Source organism: Symphalangus syndactylus, chromosome 6 (genome assembly GCF_028878055.3).
Source record: "Symphalangus syndactylus isolate Jambi chromosome 6, NHGRI_mSymSyn1-v2.1_pri, whole genome shotgun sequence".
Taxonomy (NCBI): Eukaryota; Metazoa; Chordata; class Mammalia; order Primates; family Hylobatidae; genus Symphalangus; species Symphalangus syndactylus.
The window spans coordinates 18,867,914-18,894,255 of NC_072428.2; the positions used below are offsets into that span (position 1 = coordinate 18,867,914).

General features: G+C 35.4%; 2 long non-coding RNA genes across 3 annotated transcripts in view; both read right to left on the reverse strand.

Annotated features, from left to right (window-relative positions):
* The window catches only part of LOC134736988 (uncharacterized), a 92,908-nt gene extending 84,380 nt beyond the window's left edge, over positions 1-8,528 (reverse strand). The window contains exon 1 of the long non-coding RNA XR_010121493.1: positions 8,477-8,528. This is a non-coding gene — a long non-coding RNA (uncharacterized lncRNA). The remainder of the gene's footprint in view (positions 1-8,476) is intronic.
* Positions 8,529-15,462: 6,934 nt separating this feature from the next.
* Positions 15,463-26,342, reverse strand: part of LOC134736987 (uncharacterized) — a 125,211-nt gene continuing 114,331 nt past the window's right edge. For both annotated transcript variants that reach the window (XR_010121491.1, XR_010121492.1), the window contains exon 6: positions 15,463-21,704. This is a non-coding gene — a long non-coding RNA (uncharacterized lncRNA). The remainder of the gene's footprint in view (positions 21,705-26,342) is intronic.

Consider the following 26,342-nt stretch of genomic DNA (forward strand, 5'->3'; position numbering starts at 1 on the left):
CAATACAACATTGCTAACCATAGGCACGATGTTGTACAGTAGGTATTTAGCACCTACTCATCTTGTAAAACTGAAACTTTATATTATTTGACTAATACGTCCCCATTTTCCCTTCCCCCATCTCCTGGCAACCACCATTCCACTCTCTGCTCCTCTGAGTTTGACTGCTTCAGAATCATCACATAAGTAATATCATATAGTATCTGCCCTTTTCCATTTCTGCCTTATTTCACTTAGCATAATGCCCTTCAAGTTCTTCCATGTTGTTGCAGATGGTAAGATTTCTTTTGTTTTGAAATGAGTATTTTGAAGAGATATCTGCAGTTTCTTGTTTTTTTGCAACATTATTTACAACATCAAAGCCCTGGAAGTAACCTAAATGTCTATCAATGGATGAATGAATAAAGAAAATGTGGTAGATACATACAATGAAATATTACTAACAGTTAACAAAGAAAAAAGGTGGCTAGTTTTCTAAAGGTTATGAAAACCATATTAATGAATCAATTGTTTTAACAAAATACTAACAAGACTTATATGCAAGTGGGTATATTTATATATCATTATTATTCAATTAACCTACAAATATTGAATAACTATTATATGCCTAATCCCAGTCTAGACTTTGGAAATAAGTAGTAAACACTCAGACAGAAATACAGATAATGAGTAAGTAAATAAAAAAGCAAGAAAACTATACAGGCAATTAAAATATTGTGGAGGAATGAAAGGACTAGATGAGGATATTTTTTAAGGGAAAATCTCTTCTGAAGATTTGATATTGCAGCTGAAAGCTGTCAAAAAGGAACCATCCAGTGCGTTCCAGGCAGATTAAAGAAGATAGCATCTGTTTATTTGTTATATTTGACTGTTACATGGTATTTAATTACTAGACATGGTAAACAAAAAGGTGCTTCCACAATAGTCTGTACTCATCAGATCATAACACTAACCAAATTTTCATGCAATTACTTATTTAACATCTTTATTCATCACCAGAAAAATAAGCTCCATATTGACAGGAACTTTAGTTTTTGTTTGTTCGATTGAGTATCCCCATGGCTAACTCTTGGTATGTACTCAGTGGATGTTTTCAGAATGGCAGGCTAGATGCAAAAGAATTGATAATATTGAGAACCTCTCCTTGAGAACTTTCTCAAAACAAACAATTCAATTCTCTTATTTTAAAAAGAAACTATAATCAATGTTTTAGAAGATTGACAATCATTTTGAAAGTCTTTTAGAGTCATTCAAAAGCTTTGTGTTTGGGAACTCTTCCAAGCGCTTGGTAAAAATCAATCTTTCCTCATTATAGAGCAATATTGTTGACATATATATACATAACAGGAATATATATGTATATGTATCATCGTGTGTGTGTGCATATATATGTGTACATCTATACATACATACACATATGTGTATATGTGTATGTATATATGTGTGTGCGCACATATGTATAGATGTACACACATATATGCATATGCATATATGTATATATGTACACACACGTGCATATGCATATATGTATATATGTACTACACATGTGCATATGCTTATACATATATGCATATATGTACATACACACATATATGCATATGTGTATGTGTATTTTATGCACACATATATACATATGATATATATCCATATATACATGTATATATACACATACATGTATACATATACATACATATATGTACGTATATATGTACACATATATACATGTATATATGCATGCACACATACATACATATACATGCACACATATATATATGTACATACATATATATATATATATAATGACAGTAATAACATCTTTCTGTAATCAGAATTGTGCAACTTTTAAAAATGCACATTTCTGGTCTGTCTTCACCAGCAAAATTTATAGATCAAAAGCATCAATATGTTGTAGAAGTCTTAGAATGGTGATGTTTCTGGCATTCAGTTTTGGTTCCTGATTTTAATTTTGCTGATTTCCATGCTATTGCTATGTTGATATGATTAGAAACAACCATTGTACAAGAATGGCAATGGGTCTGCAATTCCATGAGATTTTTACCCATTAAAATAAATATTACACATTCTGGAACTTATATGGAAATGGGCTAAAAATACAGAGAAGAAAGAATTTAAGAGTTCAGATACGTGAAGGTAGAAATAGAAAGAAAATAGATCAATGAGGTAAATGCTTGAGCCTATGTCAAGGGCTTAAACAGAAACCATAAGAAATAGCTTTCAGGTGCTGGGAAAACTGGCTAGCCATATGTAGAAAGCTGAAACTGGATCCCTTCCTTACACCTTATACAAAAATTAATTCAAGATGGATTAAAGACTTACATGTTAGACCTAAAACCATAAAAACCCTAGAAGAAAACCTAGGCAACACCATTCAGGACATAGGCATGGGCAAGGACGTCATGTCCAAAACACCAAAAGCAATGGCAACAAAAGCCAAAATTGACAAATGGGATCTAATTAAACTAAAGAGCTTCTGCACAGCAAAAGAAACTACCATCAGAGTGAACAGGCAACCTACAGAATGGGAGAAAATTTTTGCATCCTACTCATCTGACAAAGGGCTAATATCCAGAATCTACAATGAACTCAAACAAATTTACAAGAAAAAAACAAACAACCCCATCAAAAAGTGGGCAAAGGACATGAACAGACACTTCTCGAAAGAAGACATTTATGCAGCCAAAAGACACATGAAAAAATGCTCATCATCACTGGCCATCAGAGAAATGCAAATCAAAACCATAATGAGATACCATCTCACACCAGTTAGAATGGCCATCATTAAAACATCAGGAAACAACAGGTGCTGGAGAGGATGTGGAGAAATAGGAACACTTTTACACTGTTGGTGGGACTGTAAACTAGTTCAACCATTGTGGAAGTCAGTGTGGCGATTCCTCAGGGATCTAGAACTAGAAATACCATTTGACCCAGCCATCCCATTACTGGGTATATACCCAAAGGACTATAAATCATGCTGCTATAAAGACACACGCACACGTATGTTTATTGTGGCACTATTCACAATAGCAAAGACTTGGAACCAACCCAAATGTCCAACAATGATAGACTGGATTAAGAAAATGTGGCACATATACACCATGGAATACTATACAGCCATAAAAAAAGATGAGTTCATGTCCTTTGTAGGGACATGGATCAAACTGGAAAACATCATTCTCAGTAAACTATTGCAAGGACAAAAAACCAAACACCGCATGTTCTCACTCATAGGTGGGAATTGAACAATGAGAACTCATGGACACAGGAAGGGGAACATCACACTCCGGGGACTGTTGTGGGGTGGGGGGAGGGGGGAGGGACAGCATTAAGAGATATACCTAATGCTAAATGACGAGTTAATGGGTGCAGCAAACCAACATGGCACATGGATACATATGTAACAAACCTGCACATTGTGCACATGTACCCTAAAACCTAAAGTATAATCATAAAAAAAGAAAAAAAAGAAAAAAAAAAGAAATAGCTTTCAGAATGATGCTAGAAGGAATGTAAGTGATTGTGGTTAAAGATCACCTCTGGCTGAGCACTAAATGGGTTGTGGGGAGGAACAATATGAAGCATGATTGGGAGAATAAATAAAGTGTGTGTGTGTGTGTGTGTGTGTGTGTGTGAGACAGAGAGATAGAGAGCCAGAGAGAGAGACAGGTTGGGTGATCTAGCAGAGTAAAAGGAAATTTGAAAAAGGAGGCAGAACAGACCATCTCACATTCCTCACTGCTGGACAGATGTGAGCTGGTGAGGCTGGAAAAAGCTTTAAATTCACGAGGAGAACAGAAATTTCATTTTAATCATTGAAAATAAAACAAGAATAACCTGAAAATTGTGGGACGTGTGTCATTACAAAGCTAACAACTATATCTAATTTATTTTCCAGGAAATGGCAAAGAATATCTGACAAGATACATTTGAAGAAAGAGGTGGAAAATACTAAGATTGTTTTCTGATTACACCTGATCATGTTGAGCTCTTTAGCAAGACATTTATGATCTCTAATATTAATACTCTTTACCACAGTATTATTTTAAAAAAACAGAAAAATAAATGAGACTCTATTTCTACTCTCAAAAACCACATAGTTTAAAAGTAGAAAAAAATTATAAGAATAAATTTACTGGGGGAAATGACAGTTTTCAAATTGCCCATAAGACACCGACATTAAAGACAGAGATTCTAAAATCTTCTTTCTTTTGCATGGTCATTAAGTTACCTTCTAGCTCCTCCCAGCTGAAGACAATAATCTTTGTAAGAAAGAAGACTGATTATCACACCTGTAATCCCAGCACTTTGGGTGGCCGAGGCGGGTGGATCACGAGGTCAGCAGATCAAGACCATCCTGGCTAACACAGTGAAACCCCGTCTCTACTAAAAATACAGAAAATTAGCCAGGCGTGGTGGCGGGCGCCTGTAGTCTCAGCTACTTGGGAGGCTGAGGCAGGAGAATGGCATGAACCCGGGAGGCAGAGCTTGCAGTGAGCCGAGATCATGCCACTGTACTCCAGTCTGGGCGACAGAGTGAGACTCCGTCTCAAAAAAAGAAAAAAGAAGAAGACTGATGAAAGCTGCAGTGGTTTGCTTGCTTGTTATAATTCATTTTACTAAGTTGTAAATCTCCTGAAACAATTCATCTGTCTTTCATAGAGCAAATCCCCAACAAATACATGTGGGGTTGAGTAGCAAGCACCGTGGCTGAAATTTGAAATCCAGGCTTAAATGTGCCTCATTCATATTGGCATAACTACCATTAAAGTTAAGAATAATATAAACGGAGAAATCAACTTAAACAAAGGTCGGACAAGAAGAGTGAGTAGTTGCTGGTAAGTGGGGGAAAAAGAAGAAAAACTACTGGAAAAGCGGACTAGAATATTTTATTAATTTTAAAAATGTGAATTCATTTCAGCAGCAAACTGGAGGCTGCTGACCAGGCAAATAACAGATCATTGTATGTATTTGATTTAGGCAGTAGACTCAATTTCCAATGAAATATCTAGATATGACTGCTTTTTATCAAGGTTAGAAAATTGATGCTATACACATGTGCAATGTCCATTCCATGTCTAATTTGATCAGATAAAGCAGGGACTTAGCCACCATCTTTGGAGGGAAGAAGAGAGAATATCATATATTAAGAATAAATTAAAGTAGGTTAATTTGTTTTTTTAAAAAAATAGAAAATTAAGAAACACATTGACAGAGCTATGAAACCAAACTAGCCTGCCAGAGCAGCACATATTCAAGTTCAGAATACCCTTCCAAAGAAAGACGAGCAAAGAAATATGGTAATGTGTAAAGAACAGTAAGATTTAGCAATATCCTCTCTGTTTTTAACTAGCTATGTGACCCCCTCTGTGTTCTTCAGTTTCCTTCTGTGAAAAATGAAAGTGGAGGATGAATTAATCTTGTAGGTCTTCTCGTTCTATCATTCTATGTAGAGAGAAGGCTTTTACATGATGGAATGATCAACGTTATTTATTGTAACATCCAAACTAATTAGGGATGATTCAACAGCACCAAATATATGTGGGCTCATTAATAATCATAACACTGAAAACCATGCAATCTTTTTTTCATCTTTTTAAAAAGTGTTTAGTTCTCTTCTTGGGTACTCATAGGAGAATAATTTATATTAAGCTGTTGGCGTCACAGTTAATAAACCTAATGAAGTATAGCCGAGCTCCAGATTTCTGTTTTGATGTGTTTAATTGATTTTATGAAATCTTTAAGCATATGAATGACAAATGTTTAGAAGTCACTCCTTGATCCCATTTTGTATGTTGCAGTGACTTCAATTTGAAAACTCTCAATGGTGATTTTGCCTATTTATTTTTAACACAGATGTCTAATAACTTTCCCATCTTTTAGCCTAAATACAGCATCACTGTTTTCCCAAGGCGGCAGGCAAAAATGATTGATAGAATTTCAAAATTTCAGAAGAAGCACAGAGGGTGCTTTACAGTTTCTGTTATAATTAATTGAGAGTCCAACAAGAACATGTGTTTGTGTGGCATTACAATGGGAAAGTGTTAAAGGAAATGGAGTTATTTCCACTTGTAGCCAATGGTGGGCGAATGAAAGCAGAATCTGTCCTACAACATTGAGCAAAAGAAAATTTAAAAGTGAATCTATTTCAAATTCAGTCTGTTTGGCAACCTGTAATTCATGATTAACTGGTGTTTCAGGGCAGATTAATTACATAGTACTAACCATGCAATTATAAGTAAATTTATTTATTTCTTATTCCTCAGCATTTTAAGCAAGGGGAGCTCACCAGACATGTTAATTACTTTTAGATCCACGCAGTGTAATTTCCGTATAAAAGGTAGAGACATGTAATTGCCAAGTATTCAGTATTTAACAAGTATATGTTTCTCAGACTAAAGAAACAAGGTACAGTGCAAAGAGCAGGGTTTTAAAATCAAACTTGTATTTGAATATTTGAATCCCATTTTCTCCATATTATTATGGCCTTTCTCATCAGTAAGAATAGAGTTGCTGTATTGATTAAATATGCAATCACTTAATTTATCTCTAGCTGTACAGCACAGGTATAGACACTGAAATCATTTTTCAACCTGCTCAGATACCTCTCAAGTCTTCGTGCTTTGACTATTCTGTTCCTTCTGCCTGATACAATATTTATATATTTCTACAGCTGTTTAGTTCCATCTTGTTTTTCAAGATCTAGATAAAGATTCAGCCAAGTATGGCCAGTGGGTCAAATTTACCATCACCCCCCCACCACAAAGTTTCCTAAATAAAGTTTGATTGGAACACAGCCATGCCTATTCATTTAAGTATTGTTCATGGCTATTTTCATACTACAACAGCAGATAGTTGTGACCAAAAACCGCATGGCCCACAAAGCTTAAAATATTTTTACTTCAGGTATTTATCCTAATACCTAATGTAAATGATGAGTTAATAGGTGCAGCAAACCAACATGGCACATGTATACATATGTAAGGAAACTGCACATTGTGCACATGTACCCTAGAACTTAAAGTATCATATATATATTATATATATATATTTGCTATCTAGCAGATAGTAAAAGTTTGCCAACCCTTGATTCAGAAAATGTTCCATATTCTCTATGCTTCATTTCTGACCAACAACATGTTTGTTTTGATATCATTTGTGTTGTACATTAACTGTATTTTCACACAAGCACCGAGAAGTGGAGACTGCATTTCAGTGTTCCTTTGTCTCCAGTCTGCTTAACATAATATCTGACACTCAAATATTTTTTGTTAGAACCTAAAAATAAATTATTAAATTTATATAGTCAGCCCTCTGAATTCATGGGTTCTACATTTGTGGATTCAACCAACCTTAGATTGAAAGTATAGTTAGGCCTAGGACAGGATGTTGCATCTGTACTAAACATATACAGATTTGTTTTTGGTCATTCTGCCCTAAACACTACAGTACAGCAACTACTTACATAGCACTTACATTGCATTCAGCATTAAAAGTAATCTAGAAATCATTTAAAGTATATGGGAGAATATGCATAGGTTTTATGCAAATACAATATTACATAAGGGACTTGAGCACCCACAGATTTGGGTATCTGTAGGGGTTGTGAGTTCCTAGAACCAATCCCCCAAACATGAATACTGAGAGATGACTGTATATAGATTGGATGTCAGTCTAGATAGAACACAAATTAATATTTTTAAAGTGTTTACATGGAAACAGATACATGTACATAGACACAATACACTGAAGAAGTTCTCAAAGCTAAATGTACATGCTTATCTCTCAGAACAAGAATGCAGACCCTTGATTATAGGACAAAGGACTCAACAGGCTTTAATATTGATTTCTCCAGTGGGTTTCATCTCTTATGTGACCTGTTCTAGGTTTGTTACACAGTTGTGTCTGTATGTGTATGTATGTGTATGGCTTGAACAGCACAGGAGATTATTCATTTCATTGATAAAAAATCTGACATAGAGCAAATTTCTTCCAGACTAAAATCCTTCGCATTCTGTACTTTCTGGTCTCTTAGCTTTCATCTCCCCTGCATATAAAAGTGCCACAATTCCAAATATGACTGAATTATCATTCTTAATTTATCATTCTTAATTTATAGTTATCATTCTTAATTTATAGTTATCATTCTTAATTTATACCATATGTATTTAAATTATTCCTAATCTAAAGGATATTTTTGAACAGAAAATGTCTAAACTAACATTGAGAGTTATAAAGTTCAGATTATTTAATTTTCCCTCATGTAAAACAGGATCTGTTTCCCTCATTATAGAAAGTATCCTGTCTGTTGTTATTTACAAATGCTAAATTATTATGTTGCATGAAAGATAGACAAAAATGTTACCTGTCTGAATTACTGCCTGTATTAGTCCATTTTCACACTGCTGATAAAGACATTCCTGAGACTGGGAAGAAAAAGAGGTTTAATTGGACTTACAGTTCCACATGGCTGGGGAGGCCTCAGAATCATGGCTGAAGGAGAAACGCACTTCTTACATGGCTGCGGCAAGAGCAGATGAAGAAGAAGCAAAAGTGAAAACCCCTGATAAATCCATCAGATCTTGTGAGACTTACTCACTATTGCAAGAATAGTACCGGAAAGACCGGCCCCTGTGATTCAATCATCTCCCCCGGGTCCTTCTCACAACACATGGGAATTCTGGGAGATACAATTCAAGTTGAGATTTTGGTGGGGACACAGCCAAACCCTATCACTGCCTGTATTGTTATTAGTATGTTTACTTTTGGCAATCAGCATGATCTGTATAAGAGATATTTCCAAGCTGATTTCAAAGACAGCTTTTGGTTTTGTCTGCTTTACTTGCTTTGATTGGACAATGACAAGGTCAGAAACCTTTTGTAAATGCTGAGACTGTCTAGATTAATTATAATGCCTAATAAAATGAAATGGCATGTAAGTAGTCGCTATACCACAGTGTTAGCTTTAATTTTATTTTCATCTGTAAGGGTATTGTGACTTCACTCTTCATGCCTTAATAATAGTGGCCACCACTTTGTTTAATCTTTTAAGGATTTACAAACTTTGTTCAAGTTTCTACTCTTTTGTATATGTGGGTAAATTAGGCCACCGTAATTGTCATTATTTTTTGTTTGTTTTTACTCCTTAATATCTCCTGTTAGTGATTTACATCCATCAGAGGTTAACATCATGGTTACCCAGGCTTTGGTTTACCTTCTCTGGTGTGTTTTCCGAGTATAAAATATTGCCCTCCCAACATTCCTGGAGCATCACACTAATGCCGGGATGTATTAATGCCTTAATAAACATATTCCTCCGAAGTGAATCATGGCTGTCCAAAATTAAATGCCATAAAAATGGAGACTACAATCAAGATTATCTATTACATATTCACTGAGGCATGACAGCTAAAATGGAGAATGTGTGTAGTTATTGAGGTCACGAACAGCCACTACCCTTATGTTCATTGCTTAATTTTTAGCAGCTATTCATAATGTATGCCATTTCTTAGGTGCTACCTGGCCCTATTGCGAAGAACTATGAACTGATATCTATAAAATATAAGTGTCTAATTGTGTAACTGATCACTCTTAAGAAACAGGGAAGGTTGCCATAGCACTGACAGTAGTATTTGGTATGCATGCATGTGTGTTTATTTATTTACGGACTTACTTTTTTTGACTGCTAAGCATTCATTCTCATTTTCTTCTAGTAAGAACACCTTCCAGTTCTGTTTGAGGAATTACTTCTTCATCGCTGTGCTTTGTGTTTCCTGGGTCCATCAATCAAAGTATCCAGCTTTCTGCTAACTGAAGAGAAAGCATATGGCTCAAGCTAGTTAAATTATGCTCTCTGTATTACTCTTGAGTTTGGAAACTTGAATGTCAAATTTAATGAGAAATGTCATTGCTTTTGTTTTAAATACCCTAGAGGTGACTTATCTCCTGAAGAGATAAACATTTAGTTTATGCACCTGGAATGACCTGGTCTATCCAAAGATAGCACTTTATTATTTTATTTAAACCTCATGAGCCACATCATATCCTTCCAATTAATTTTCTTTTTTTTTCTTTTTTGAGACAGAGTCTTGCTCTGTCACCCAGGCTGCCGTGCAGTGGCATGATCTTGGCTCACTGTAACCTCTGCCTCCTGGGTTCAAACAATTCTCCTGTCTCTGCCTCCTGAGTAGCTGGGACTACAGGTGCATGCCACCACACCTGGCTAATTTTTGTATTTTTAGTAGAGATGAGGTTTCACTATATTGGTCAGGTTACCTGCCTCAGCCTCCCAAAGTGCTGGGATTACAGGCATGAGCCACCGTGCCCAGCCAAATTTTCTTTGACCTACTAATACAAAGTTTCTTTCTCTTGAAAACAATGCACTTAATTGCATTGCAATTGCAAGCTAGCTCTGCAAGCTGGAGAACCAGGAAAGCCAATGTCTGAAGGTCCCAGAGGGGGATTGAAAGGTGGGGCATGAGAGCAAGGGATGGGCCATGGTGTAAGTCTCAGTCTGGTAGAGCACTGATATCCAAGGTGAGGAGAAGATGGATGTCCTGGCTTAAACACAGAGAAAAAAAAATTGCCTTTCCTCCACCTTTTCATTCTATTTGGGCTTTCCATTTTCAGTCTTTGCCATTTCATGATGCTATAACAACATACCACAAACTGAGTGGCTTCTAAACAACAGAAATTTGTGTCACAGTTTTGGAGGCTGGGAAGTCCAAGCAAATTCGGTATCTGGTGACAGTCCACTTCCTGGTAGGCCATCTTTTCACTGTAACCTCACAGGGTGGAAAGGGCAAGGGGTCTTTTTCTTGGTCTGTTTTATAAGGCCACCATTCTCGCTCATGTAGTCTCTGACCTCGTGACGTATTCATCTACCAAAGGCTCCACCTAATATCATAACTTTGGAAGATAGGCTTTCAACATACGAATTTTCGGAGGACATGGACATTCAGATCATCGCAGTCTGATTATAAGAACTTTCTATTATAAACCTATTTGATGCATTCAAACATATCTTATACATTTAATAGGATACAATGTCTTCTTAGAAATTGAAAATAATAATAAACCAAGAAGGTGAATAGAAAAGCAATCCTTATTATTCCCTCAGCTATAGCCCTGTAGTAGAAGCTGGCTTTTAAATGTTCTGTAATGCTTGGTGTGTACAGAAGAATGCAACAGATTCCAATTGTGTCATCATTTGCAAGTAGCCTAGGCTTTAATTTTAAAAGAGGTTGAATACTACTTACTACTTGTCCTAGTTTCCTATTGCTACAATAATAAACTGTCACAACATAGTCATGTAAAACAACACAAAATATCCTCTTATGGTTGTGGAGGTCAGAGGTCTAAAGTTATTTTCACTGGGCCAAAGTCACGGAGTTGGCAGGGCTGGTTCCTTTTGATGCTTTGCAGAGAAAACTCATTTTTCTTGCTTATTTCTTTTCTTTCTTTTTTTTCTTTTTTTTTTTTTTTTGAGATGGAGTCTTGCTCTGTCACACAGGCTGGAGTGCAGTTGCGCTCACTGCAACCTCCGCCTCCTGGGTTCAAGTGATTATCCTGCCTCAGTCTCCTGAGTACCTGGGACTACAGGCACACACCACCACGCCAGGCTCATTTTTGTTATTTTAGTAGAGACGGGGTTTCACCATGTTGATCAGGATGGTCTTGATCTCCTGACCTTATGATCCGCCCGCCTTCGCCTCCCAAAGTGCTGGGATTACAGACGTGAACCACTGCACTTGGCCTTCTTGCCTATTTCTAATGGTCACCTGTATCCTTCGGTTCTGGACGTCTTCCTCCATCTTCAAATTGCATCATTCCAGTTACGGCTTCCATCACAACATTGCCTTCTCCTCTGACTTCTCCTGCATTCTTCTGTGAGGATCATTGTGATTACATTGGGCCCACCTTTAAAATCTGGAAGCATCTCCTCATCTCAATATCCTTAAGTTAATCACATCTGCTAAGTCCCTTGTACCACACAGGGTAACATTCCCAAATTCCAGAGATTATTATGTGGATATATTTGGGGGCCCATTATTCAGCTTACCAAACCATTTTAAATTATCTATACTTGATCCTAAATGTTACGTTGGACTCATAACACTTATCAGAGCTAATATGTGTTTACAAAATAAAAAAAGGCAATGTCCTAATTGCTATGGTCCTGTTTTCCCAAAAGCTCATAATTTACTGGACAAGTCAAGTACACAGCCAAATGTATTAGGCTGATGCAAAAGTAATTGTGTTTCTTGCCATTAAAAAAATGGCAAAAAAAAAAAAACGCAATTACTTTTGCATCAGCCTAATAAATCTTAGCAGGTTTTTCTCTTTTTTTATTTGCTATAGAAGCAGAAGTATATGTTTTGATACTCTGAATATTTTCACCCAATAGTTTCACAATATTTCAATTGACCAAACAAACCAGTATTCAAAGTCATAATTTTATAGTAGGGCTGCATTCAACTTTTAGTGTGTATGGCATTCAAGAGGTCATGACTAACATACTTTTCAGTGTTTTCTGAATTTACAAAACAATCTTCTGTGATTTTATTACCTGAAGTAATAAAAATTTTATACCTCTGAAAGGCAGCTTCTAAATCAGTAGTTTCTAAACATTGATTTTTCGTCTCATGCTCCGTAATGAAGACTTCACTCGTCGGAGAAGAATGGGGAAAAAAATGAAAATGTAAGGAGTTTTTTATAAAACTAAATGTATTCAGTTTTAAGACTGTCCTTCATGTCCTTTTCACAATTTTTCCTTTTCGAAAAATTTTAGAGATCACAAGTAAATCTTTTTAACCTGAAAAATAATAATTTAATGAATGTATATCAGTAGCAAATTAATACACACACATACAAACACACATGCATACATTCTGGCTTATAAAATTTGAAAATCTAGAAATCATATCTGTAGCATGTTAATTAAGTTACATTCATAAGTTAGTATTAACACCTATAATTGTATACTGCTAAAAAATTTACAAAACGCCTTCATATCCATTAAGTCAAGGGCCCTCCCCCTAAAATAAATCCATGAGGAAAAAAGTAAGTGATAAGTATCTCCATTTTGTAGAATGAGAAATAAAAGTACAAAATTTTAGATGACTTACCAGAATTATTTCAGTTGATATGCTGTATCTGTCGTCTTAAACTTGCCCTATATCTTCAACCAGTTTTCAGAACATTTCATTTATCCAACATTTCATTTACTGCACTAACTAAAATGTTGGTTTTCCCTAATTCCTCTGCAGTCAAGTCAAGTTCCATATCCACTGCTTGAGCTGTACACATTTCCTTTGGACCAACTGTCCCAGTGTGGGGAGGCTAAAGAGAGATACGCTAATGCATCTTCCTGGTTCATACTGTTGGTTTCAACCCAGTTTTGTCTTTTTTTTTCTTCTTCCTAAACTATAACTTCCATCTCTGAATCTCATGTTTTTAATGGGGAAAAAAAAGGTAATCTATTTTGAGTGCTTCAGAAAGGTCAAAAAAATAAGGAAATCGGTATGATCAGTGGTTTGGCCACATACAGGTAAGTGAAAAGTATGCATTGTAGAGTGCCGGGTATGAAACATATTTAGAATGGGATAATTGATAATAAAGACAAAGGGCACTAACTCTTTCAAGATTGTTGCTAGAAACAGGTATAGACAAATAAAAAGAATGTTAGAAGATGGTAAGGTATGAGGTCAACATAATTGATTTTTTAATTACGTAAAACAGAAATTATGCCACAGAAATACATGACTCCTTTGTATATAATAGCCCAATATGCTACTCCTTGAAAAATCTGGTTAGAGGTTAGTAGTGCTTAATCACTTTAACATATATTAATTACAGAAAATGCTACAACTCCATTAAATTATTCTTTGGTGATATATTGTGGAAACAGCACTCAGAGAAGGCTCTCTAAATGTTATGGAGGCAGGCGAAAGCCCTTTTACTCCATTATTGGAGGGGATGTAAATTAGCACAGCCATTATGGAAAATAGCAAGAAGGCTTCGCAAAAAAATAACAAGTGGAGATGGAATAGTTGGATTTGAAAATTAGGGAAAAATAAACCTTCAGCCTTACCTGATTTTATACATAAAAATTAGTTTGTGATGAATGATAGACCTCAATGTAAAACAAAAGTATAAAGCATGTGAAAGAAAATATAGAAGAATATTAATTCTTGATTGAGACAAAACTTGCTTAGATAAGTCAGAAAAAAGCAGTAATCATGAAAGGAAAAAATGATAAACTGGGTTTCAACAAAATTGAAAAATTTTGTCATGAAATGTATTTAACAAAATGAATAGGAAAACCACAGACTGGAAAAAATACATATTTACACATTTAAAAGCTCCTTAAAAGTCAACAATAAAAAGGACAAAACATATTTAAAAAGGGAAAGAGGGCAATGGTTTTGACTAGTTGGACTGTCTACAACAGAAAACATATTTTTTCATTAGAGAAGTAATAATTTAGTCCTCAATTAGGTAATATTTCATACCCATACGGATGGCTAAAATTTAAAAAACACTGACAGTTTTAAATATTGACAGGATGTATAGCAACTGATACTTTCATATACTGGCAATGGATGTTTACATTGTTATAATCATTTTGGTAAACTGTGACCTAAATTCCACTCCTTGGTATTTATTTATCTAAGAGGATTGAAAATAGATATCCACAGACATATACAAAAATATTCATCATAACTTTATTCATAATAACTATGCCTTGAAATAACCCAAATGCCACCAATTAATAATCAATAAACAAATTTTTGTTTAATAAAAAGAATCAAAATAGCAAAAGCCATATATGAATGTATATATAAATACACAAATTATATAAAATTTGAGAACCATTTATATCAAGTGAAAGAAACCTGTGATAAAGGAGTAAATACTGTTTTGTTTCATTTTTATGAAATTCCAAAACAAGAAAAACTTATCTATGGTTATTGACATCAAAGATTAGTTGCCTTTTGGGTAGAGGAGAAGGGAGCAAAAAGGGGAACATGGGAGAACTTTCTGGGGTGATGAGATTCTTGTGGATGTTGGTTTCTGTATGGATTACAGCTGTATAAGCAATTGCCACAACTCATTAAACTTATCACTTAATATCTCTACATCTTGTTGCATATAAATTATAAATTAATTAAGAAAAGAAAAAGGATCAGTAAAAAGGTATTAGTCCAATACTATACAATGTCTCCATTTAAAAAATTCTTGAAATTCTCTGTGAATTAGTATGCTCAATAGCAGAACAAAATTATATGGTTTTTGTCTTAAGAATAATTTAAAATAGGAAGATTTTTGCAACAGATTTTAAAACTCCTCAGCTTCCTTCAAGGGTGACCATCTTTGATGTTTTCAGATGCCTGAAAATATTCTTGTAAAAGAGAAGAGGATCTCTTATGCTATGTAGGATTGTATATATTCTTTATGTTTTGGTGTATTTCAACTTTGTTTTGGTGATCCGATATTTATTTTAATCTAGGAAAAATGACAGTAATAATCATGCTAGACTAAACTTGAAACAAAACAAATATAAATAATATATACTTTGTCTAACACCAGAGTATGCTAACATCTGTATATGATGTTATGTCCATGAAGAGGTATTTTCCTTCATGTTTTCCCCTCTGTATCACTTTAGAAAGGATTAATATTTTGAAATGTCCTCACAATAAATGAATGTTTTGAAATATACTGAAAAAAAATGTGAGGTGTGTTGAAAATATGCTTCTTTGCTTAACAGCCAAGGAGTAAGACATACTCATATCTTATTATGAGTATTCAACTTGGGTATTGAATGAGTTTAGGTTGCATAACACTTTCAACAAGACAATAATGAAAACATAAAAACAATAGAAAATAAAAACAGTTTTCTAGAAAACATATCTACAAAATGAGAACATGCTCTCAAATAATTTCAACGTGTAGCTTGTAATTATTATTCAGTGATCTCCATTCCAGCTCAGTATATTAAACCTTCACAATTAAAAGCCCCACCCTAAAACTTAATGTCTTCTACCAAAAACTTGTACCAAAATCATAAAAGCAGATTTCTGCAGTTCCCTGTGAAAAATATGTAAAATGTATTCGAAAAAGATGCCAGACACGAAGACTACATATTGAATTGTTTCATTTATGACGAATGTCTAAAAAATTGTAAATTCATAGGGACAGAAAGTAGGCTAAGCAGTTGTCTGGGGCTTACAGGGAGAGGGCATAGGGAATAATTGTCAATAAATATGAGTGATCTTACTGGGATGATGGAAATATTCTAAAACTAGATTATGCTGATGATTGCACAACTTAGTAAATTACTAAAAATCATTGAATTGTACACATAAATTCGGTAAATTTAAATGTGTTTGAGGCCGTGCGTGGTGGCTCACACCCGTAATCCTAGCACTTTGGGAGGCCGAGGCGGGCGGATCACGTGTTCAGGAAATCAAGACCATCCTGGCTAACATGGTGAAACCCAGTCTCTATTAAAATACAAAAAAATTAGCCGAGTGTGATGGTGGGCGCCTGTAGTCCCAGCTACTCGGGAGGCTGAGGCAGGAGAATGGAGTTAACCCGGGAGGCGGAGCTTGCAGTGAATGGAGATCGCACCACTGCACTCCAGCCTGGGCGACAGAGCAAGACTCCGTATCAATAAATAAATAAATAAATAAAGTGAGTAGTTAAACTAACAAGTTTTTTTTTTTTTTTTTTTCTAAATTGGTGTCTAGTTTCTTATACATCCACTTGTTACAATGTGGAAAAAAAGCACAGTATTAAGAAGGACCTATTTTATTTTAGTGGTTGAGTGATTGACACAGTTTGATAGTTAAGTTAAAATGGATACTTATAACAAGTTAAATATGAAATTCCAATTTTTCTTGCTAAAAGCAAGAGGGTGGAAATTTTTTTATACTTCAATGATTAGGATGTTCTCTACGATATATATGGAGAGGCGTTCGTCAATAATGCTTTCATACACTTTTTTTTCTTCTACAAGTTAGAGGTACTGTGTTTCTCCACTTGGAGGAAGTAAGTCAGTGTGAAGTGTCTGCTTTTTTCTCTCTAGCAATACATACTTAGGATTTCAATTAAATTAATTAGATAAAATTAAAATATTTACTTTGGGTAATCAGGGTGTCTCAACCTTAGCAGTATTTAGGGGTATTTTGACACTAATTCCTTGTTTTGGAAGCTGTCCTGTGGTGCCTGGGATGTTCAGCAAAATCCTCATCCTCTACCATTAGATAATAATAATTAGAAGGATATATCCAGAAAGATAATGTTAATGAAAAAAAATAAAGAGCTAGTGTATATATTGTTTGTAAGTGTGAGGAATTTGTAACACTTTTAGGATAGGATTTATATTCAGGAGATAGGGAAGGGAATTAGATACATAAGGAGTTAAAGGAGGCTTCAGCTTTATCAGTAAGATTCTGACAGATAGTATGAAAAGAGATCTAAAATACAGAATAAAAAAGAAAACAAATATCTGCAGTCTGTGTGATGGAAACATTTGTTTTGGTGAAATTATTCTCAATAATTTTATACATGTAGAATAAACTACATATATAGTAGAGAGAGAAAAAAAGAGAAAGATAGAGATTAATAAACTAAGCTTCATGGTCACAGGGCCCTGGGAGATTTGGAGAATGTTTCTATTTCCCCTCTTTGTTTACAGAATCAGAGAGAAGAACAGTCACAAAATGAAAGTGCATTCCTAGAAACTGTAGGTGTCCTATATATTACAATGCTGCTATTTTGCTCCTTTTATCAACATGATTTAGATTCTAAATAATAGTAATCATTTACAAAAAAATTACAATGGAGAAAAGTCACAAATGCGTGCTTAAACACAAGCATTTTAAAAATTATACACTATCTAATCATTCCTAGTGTTCACACAGAATTATATGATAGCCAAGGTTTAAGCAAATGATTATAAATAATTTAAAGTTATTACTTATTAATTTTTAATAATTATTATGATATTAAATGTAACAATTATTTATGATTATTACCTAATAAATAATTTTCAATTTCTTAAAAATTATAGAAAACTTCTGTTAGCAGATATTATGATAATCCATTCTGGTCATTATTACTTAGCTTGGTGTTACAGAAATTGAGAAAAATGAGTGTAAAATCATGTCCCCTCAAACAAAAACAACTCCATATGGTAAAATACTGATAAAAGTAGTTCTATTGACAGTTATTCCTGCTCTCAGAAATTAGCACAATAAAGAGTTTATATTAGAATTGAGATAATAGAATCCCAGATTTTCCTCCTTTTAATTTTACAGTTGAAAGAGCCCTGAAAAGTTGTTTAGCTCTTATTTGATAGATGTGGAAAATGAGATTCAGAAAGTTCAGATGATTTCCTTCCCCAAGGACACCTGGTGAGTTAGTAGCAGAACTGGATCTGGAATGAGTATCTTCATCTTTCTATGCTTTTTCCACACTCCCAAAGTGAATTCCTGTCACAGTATCTTTTTTATTTCTAACAGAGAGTATTTTATAACACAGCACAGTGGTAACTACATACCTAATGTGCATTTCAGAACACATCAAGAATATTAATGTTATTAGTAGGGGAAAAGTCTTTTACTGCAGTTTAAACTTTCGTTTTTCCCCCATTATCTATTGCACAACTCCAGTTCTTAACCGGGAAAAAAAAATCAGACTCAGTCAGCAACTTGTAACCTGTGCAAACTCTATGACTGTCTCTATGACAGCCTGAAGGTCAAAAGACCAGATCATCTCTAAATTAGTCAATTCTCTGAAACTCAAGGATGTCAATCATTGGAAAGGATCAGCTGACCTATCTCCCCACAAGCACTCTGACAGATTTAATGTTCCCAACATCTATTGTCAACAAAGAAAATAGAGGGGGAAGACACTCAATTTGTATACTTCCCTCCTAAGGCATTCGAGGCACAGACTAGGATAAATATGTTGTTTATTTTCTAAACTGATGGCATTTCCCTGTTTGCTTTTATCTGCTGTTTCATTTAGCTCAAAAGATCTAACTTTCTTCTTTATCTCTTCCTTTGAGCTAGCTGGATGAGATTTGCTAAGGACGGGAAAGCTAGCACTGCCATGATAGAATGCCATAAATTGTTTCAGCATACAGTGACTTGAGTAAACAATTTGTTTAAATTCTCCCCCCAAGAGCCACGCATATATTCCCATTGTTACCAAAAGAGATTTTTACTTGTTTTTATTTGCATCTTGCCTGAACAGATCGGGAGGAAAAGCATGGAATTTGGAGCAACACTCTCTTGGTTTTATATATCCTAAATCAAGATCATTTACCTCTCTGGGCCTAAGTCTGTCATTTACATAAGAAGTGTAATACCAATTGTATCGGTTAGGATTATATTGAGCTGCTGGTGACAGAAACCCCAAAAGTAATGGAGGCTTAAGCAAGATTGACGTTTATGCTTTTTCTAAAACAAAACTGAACAAGTGGAAGAGGACTGATATGGTGGTTAATGCATCAAGGGATCAGAGTCCTTTTATCTTCTTGTTCTATCATTTGTGGCCTTTACTTCATAGTCAAGGAACACAGAATTTTGATGTAGAGGCAAGAAAGAAGAAAGGAAGGAAAAAAGAGAGTGTGGTAAAGGGTACACAGATGATATGTGATATGTCACAAAGAACATGTCTCATTGGCCAGCACTAGTTACATGGCTGTACCTAGCTGCCCAGGAGGCTGGAAAATATGGTGTCCATTCTGGATGGACTTAGACCCACTCAAAAAGTCAGGGTCTGCCTTTTTTCAGCTGCCTTCCCCTCTCTGTGGGACCTTCAGGCACCTGCTTGGGTCTCTTCCAAGGAAATTTTCCTTTCCTTCCTGTTCCAAAGCCCTTTTAAATAAATTTCCACTCCTGCTCTGAAAAAAAAAAAAAATCAGGATCCTATTACCACAGAAAAAAAGAAGAATATTTTGGGAGACAACTAGCATCTCTACCACACCTAATTTAGGAGAAATTGCTAGTTTTTCACAACCATCTGGGCTGCAATCCCAGGTTCCCTTGCATTTAGATCCTATCATTTGACTATGCTCTCCCCATTGGGATATGAGTTAAAGTGATCTGAGCCATTTCCATGCCCAAATCTTTAAAATTTTGAGCATTCTCTCTCTATGTTCTCTTTGCAGTATGTGTCTTTCCTTTGAGCTAGCTAAAAACCTGGACTTTCAGGCAGCTACTTTTCGATGTAAATGGGTACAATAACTTAGGTATTAAAGTAGGGAACACGGAAGGAATCAAGTCTCTGCGTGGCTGTAAGGAAGGGAAATACCTGCTGATCTGATTTACTTACCCAGTCCTAGTACATTTGAGAGAGACACACTTCTATACTTTGCTCACACATCCTAGTAGTTAAGCCTCGCTTTGAGTGATATATTTAGCACACAGGAATTTTTCTGGAGAATAAATGAAGTAATATCTACAAAGTGCTGACAGTGCCTGCTTATGGTAAGTAAACAACAAAAATAAATTACAAACAAATCTATGTATATAAAACAATAATATACACACTAGCTATACATGTATCAAAATATTTTGTGTAAATTTTTATAACTGTGTATATAGCTTTATAAATATAACCAGCTGTCTCTTTGAAGTATCATCAGGGTCCTCTAAAGTGAATTTTACATCAACTGTTCTATGTAAAATATAAATAATAACGTATCAAATATACCTTCAAATTTACTGAAAACCCATGCATTTTTGTTGCCCTGATGAAATAGCCCAAAATTTTACTTATTTTAGACAAAAAAAAAAGATGGTGTATGGACCAGAGCTACCTTAGTCTTCCATGTATCAATTTCACCTATTTGAGGCCTCCAATGAAGTATAATACATAAGGCCAACACCACAATGAAAGAGCATCATTGTTAGTATGTGGACTTTGCCTTCCTTTACAACTAATAAGCTTCCACCTTCTAACCTCAGAATCATTTCCAGTCTACTGCAAACATTTATGCAAACAATATTCATCACATGCCGGAAGAAAAGAAGTGATGTAGTCCCATATGTAACTCAAGACATCATCCACAATCTTACTCTCTGCTCCAATGTTTGGGATTATAATAAAGAACATACGTTGGCTCTTGGTCTGGCATATAATCCTCAACTTCAATTTTCTTTCCCTCAGCTCAGGAAAACTGTCACTGCTTTTCTCTTGTCCTCTATGTTCAGTACCACGGATCAGCAACTACTCTGAGGAAGAAAGCAATTAAAGGTAGGTTTCATCTCAAGCATTCCTATTCTTTCAGATATTCTGGCCCCTCAAGTCTTGATTTCCTTGGTTTCTTTCTAATCATAACAACATGCTTTTTGTATTTTATAAATATTTTTGATAAGTGGATTAGCACAATATATTATTTCATAACAAAAACAAATAAAAATGAGCTTTTGACGGTATAGAAGCCAATCTCCAGGATGAATTCTAAGGATCCTCATCTCCTTGTATCTCAGCCCTGTGTAGTCATCTCCCATAATATATGAGGGTTGGTGTGTTAGAACAATATAATACAACAGAAGTGATGGTAGATCACTTCTCAGGATGTGTTATAATTTCATTGTAGCTTCTGTCTCACTCTCGACTCTCTTGTTCTAGAGGAATTCAGTGCCAAGCCATGAGTACAGGCAGCCCTGTGAAAAGATTAAGTAGTGAGAAACTGAGTCCTTGTACCAATAATCAGTAAGAAACTGAGGTATCCTGTCAACAGTCACATGAGTGCGTCATTTTGAAATGGATCTTCCATCCCTAGTTAAGCATATGAAGGACTGAAGTCTGAGCTTATAGCATGACTACAAACTCTTGAGACCCAAAGCCATAATCATTCAGTTAGTTAAGCTGCTTCTGCATTCTTGACTGTCAACAACTGTGTGTGTGTGTGTTTAATTTGTAATTGTAGTAAAATACATATAACATAAAATTTATCATATTAACCATTTTTAAGTGCATGGTTCAGCAGTGTTAATTATATTCACATTGTTGTATAACCAATCTCCAGAATCTTTTCATATTGCAAAATTGAACCTTCATACCCATTAAACAACAGCACTCAGCTCTCCCTCCTCTGGGAACCACCCTTACACTTTCTGTTTCTGTGAGTTTTACTAATCTAGATAGGTCATGTAAGTGGAAGCAGAAACTACTTGCCTTTTTGCGACTGGCTCATTTGACTTAGCATAACGTCCTCAAGGTTCTCCATGTTTTACTATGTGTCAGAATTTACTTCCATGTGAAGGCTGAATAATATATTATTGACTGTGTATACCACATTTTCTTTACCCATTCCTTTGCCAATGAACATTTGGGTTGCTTCCACCTTTGGGTTATTGGGAATAGTATTGCCATGAACATAGGCATACAGCTATTTTTTGAGACCCTGCCTTCAATCTTTGAGGTATAAACCCAGAAGAGGAATTGTTGGATCATATGGTAATTATATTTTTTAATTTTTTGAGGAACTGCCATACTGTTTTCCATAGAAGCTACACCATTTTAATTTTCCACCAACAGTGAATAAGGATTCAGTTAATCTACTTCCTCACCAACACCTACTAATTTTTGTTTTCTTGATAGGATCCATTCTGCTGGGTATAAGGTGATATCTCATTATGGTTTTGATTTGCATTTCTCTGATGATTTGTGATGTTAAGCATCTTTACAAATGCTGTTGGCTATTTATATATCCTCTTTAGAGAAATGTCTTTTCACTTTTTTTGTCCATTTTTTATTCAGGTTTTGTTGTTGCTGCTGTTGTAGAAGTTTTTTTTTTAAAAATGTATTCTTGTTATTACTTCCTTATCAGATCTATCATTTGAAAATTTTTTCTCTTATTCCACAGGTTGTCTTTCACTCTGTTAATTACTTCCATTGATGTGCAAAGTTTTCAGTTTTGCTCTGTATAGTCCAATTTATGTTTTTACTTTTGTTGCCCATAAAATGAGTGTTGTCTTAAGGCACTAAATTTTGGGTAAAATGATTACACAGAAATAGCAAATAGAGGAGGCTATTATTTTATTTATCTATATTAATGATATAATTTGATTCCATGTCCTCCCTGAATCTCATCTGGAATTGTAATCCCACATGTCGAGGGAGGGACCTGATGGGAGGTAATTGGATCATGGGGGCGGTTTCACCCATGCTGTCCTTGTGAAAGTGAGTGAGTTCTCATGGTATCTGATGGTTTAAAAGTGTGTCACTTTCCCCTTTCTCTCTCCTGCCATCATGCAAGACATGCTTTGCTCCCCCTTCACCTTCCACCATGATTGTAAGTTTCCTGAGGCCTCTCCACCCATGCAGAATTGTGAGTCAATTAAACCTCTTTTCTTCATAAAATTACCCAATTCAGGTAGTTTTTTATGGCAGTTTGAAAGCAGACTAACACAACTATTTTATTTCAGAGACAGTTTCGCTACATTGCTCAGGTCCTGGACGCAAGTGATTCTCCTGCATCAGCCTCCTAAGTGGCTGGGACTGCAGATATGCGCCAGCACTCACAGATATAGGAGGTTTTAAATTTATTTTAAAAATGTTTTCTTGAGGCCGGGCGCGGTGGCTCACGCCTGTAATCCCAGCACTTTGGGAGGCCGAGGCGGGCAGATCACGAGGTCAGGAGATCAAGACCATCCTGGCTAACACAGTGAGACCCTGTCTCTACTAAAAATACAAAAAATTAGCCGGGCGTGTTGGCGGGCGCCTGTAGTCCCAGCTACTCGGGAGGCTGAGGCAGGAGAATGGTGTGAACCCGGGAGGCGGAGCTGGCAGTGAGCCACAATCGCGCCACTGCACTCCAGCGTGGGCGACAGACCAAGACTCTGTCTCACACACACACACACACACACACACACACACACACACACACACACACACACAAAGTTTTCTTTGAATGCCTTGTAATAATCACTTTAAAATTATTATTGAAATATACTTAAGATGATGCTAGACATAAATTGTGAGGATATATCTTATAAAAGCAGATTATTGAAGAGGAGAAATTAGTGAAATAGTTGACAATATAGATAGAATGTAAAATAGTGGAGAGAGATTAAAATCTAGAAAAGATGGGAGTTAAAAAATGTATAAAAGTGCATATGAATATGCAGGACAAGGTGGGGAAATGATAATATACTTGTAACTAGAGACCTTGAAGAAGGAGACAACGAAGAAAAGCAATATCTGAGGAGAAAATAATGGTAATTTTCAAACCAAAGAGATGTTATGCCATATGTTCAATAAGTTTTAAGAAAACCAAGCAAGCTAAATACAATAAAATGCCACACATAAATATGCTATGTAAAACCAGTGAATAAAAATTAACAATGAGTCAACTATTTTACAATAAAAATGTCTGTATAATGCATTGATGGAAATTATAATCGTCTCAATAGATGGTATTCAATCGATTGCATGTCAATGTAGGAAAAAGCATTAGTTTGTTTTATTGAGACAGAGTCTTGCTCTGTTGTCCAGGCTGGAGTGCAGTGGTGCAATCCCAGCCCACTGCAGCCTCCACCTCCTGGGTTCAAGTGATTCTTCCACCCTGGCCTCCTGAGTTACTTGGATTCCAGGTTTGCCCACCACACACAGCTAATTTTTGTATTTTTAGTAGAGACAAGGTTTTGCTCTGTTGGCCAGGCTAGTCTCAACCTCCTGGCCTCAAGTGATCTGCCCACCTCGGCCTCCCAAAGTGCTAGGATTACAGGCATGAGCCACCATGCCTGCCCACAAATTTTATTCTCTACTTTGAACTACACAGAATCAATTCCTGATGGATAATAACCAAAACATGAAAGGTAAAATAATACATCTTCAGATAGTAACATAGGATACTTCACAAAAGAATATCTAAATGATGAATTCATATATGAAAAGATTCTTAACTTCAATATTCATCAAGGAGGAATGTTTGCTTATTTCTTAATTGCTGCTTATAGATTTGTAAGTTCTTTATTGCCTAAAGGTATCCATTTGTAACGTCGGAAAGATGACTGTCCACATATATAATGCACAATAATCTGGTGTTTATTAATCACAACTGATGATTCATTTCAGAGGACTGGTGGAAGACCTTTCCTCTGGAACTACCTTGCAAAACATCAGTGTGGTTAAATAAGGAAAAAAAAACCATAAAAAGAGCTTTGTTGGACTTCAGTGCTTATAGAATCACCTCTAATGTGAGAGAGAGACATAGGCAATTAAATAGAAATCACTATTGCTCTTATTTGAGAGTCAATCAATCTATTCCTACTCTATGTTTTAACCTCTGCTTTATGGCAAGCTAACACTTCTCCATTTTTCTAGCTATGTCCTAGCTGCAATCTCTGCCACAACATGGATAGTTACCAGAAATAGTGACTAAAGTTTATTATATTTTCCTCATCAAGTATACTATTTTAAATATGTTAATATTAATTTAGCTGATTCACACTTTAAAACTTAGAAAGTACATTTGTATCCATGTTAATGAGAGGAGAAAAACATACTTTCTCAGTCCATAGTAATGAAAGCTGTACAATTTATATAGTTGTAGGAGTGTTGCAGTTCTGACACAAAACAGTAGGCAGATGTATCTGCAATGAGATCTACATGAAGAAAACACAGCAGAACTTTTAAATATAAAAAGCAAGACATTTTTACAAATAAATACCACTTTCTTGATTATGTGTGTATGTTTACTACACCATAAATATGTATAATTAATACACAGGTGAACTTCAAGCTGACATTATTCTTAGATCCTGGATATTCTTTATTTGTCTGTTAGAAACTGGGTAGGATAATGCCTGAAGTTATGCACTAAGGCATTGCCATTGGAGCTGCAGAGTGTTGAATGTACTTATTTTTCTCCCCTTTGAAACTTCATACTTTAATACAAACCACAACAACAGGATATCCATAGTATTCAATAATTTAAAATATTCAGAGATATTTCACTTTATGTTTCTTATTTGATCATTCCCTGTGAAATAGGGAAGACAAGTAAATGGATGATCATCTCTCACTAGTTCATTAAAATACCCTGTCAAAAAATACCCTTGCATGAGACGAGGCTGGAGATCTGCAGTTTAGAAATTAAGCATCACATCTGGAACATCACAGAGCTACCGCCTCCATAAAATAAAGTAACTAGAACTGTATACTATCGCCCATGTATAAAATAAGAAAGATTATCAGTTATCCAGGGGAAAGTAAAGAAAAAATGTACCCATTGGAAAATGAAAGCTGAATACATTAGATTGCATTATGTAGCCCCCAGAATCACACACTTGCCT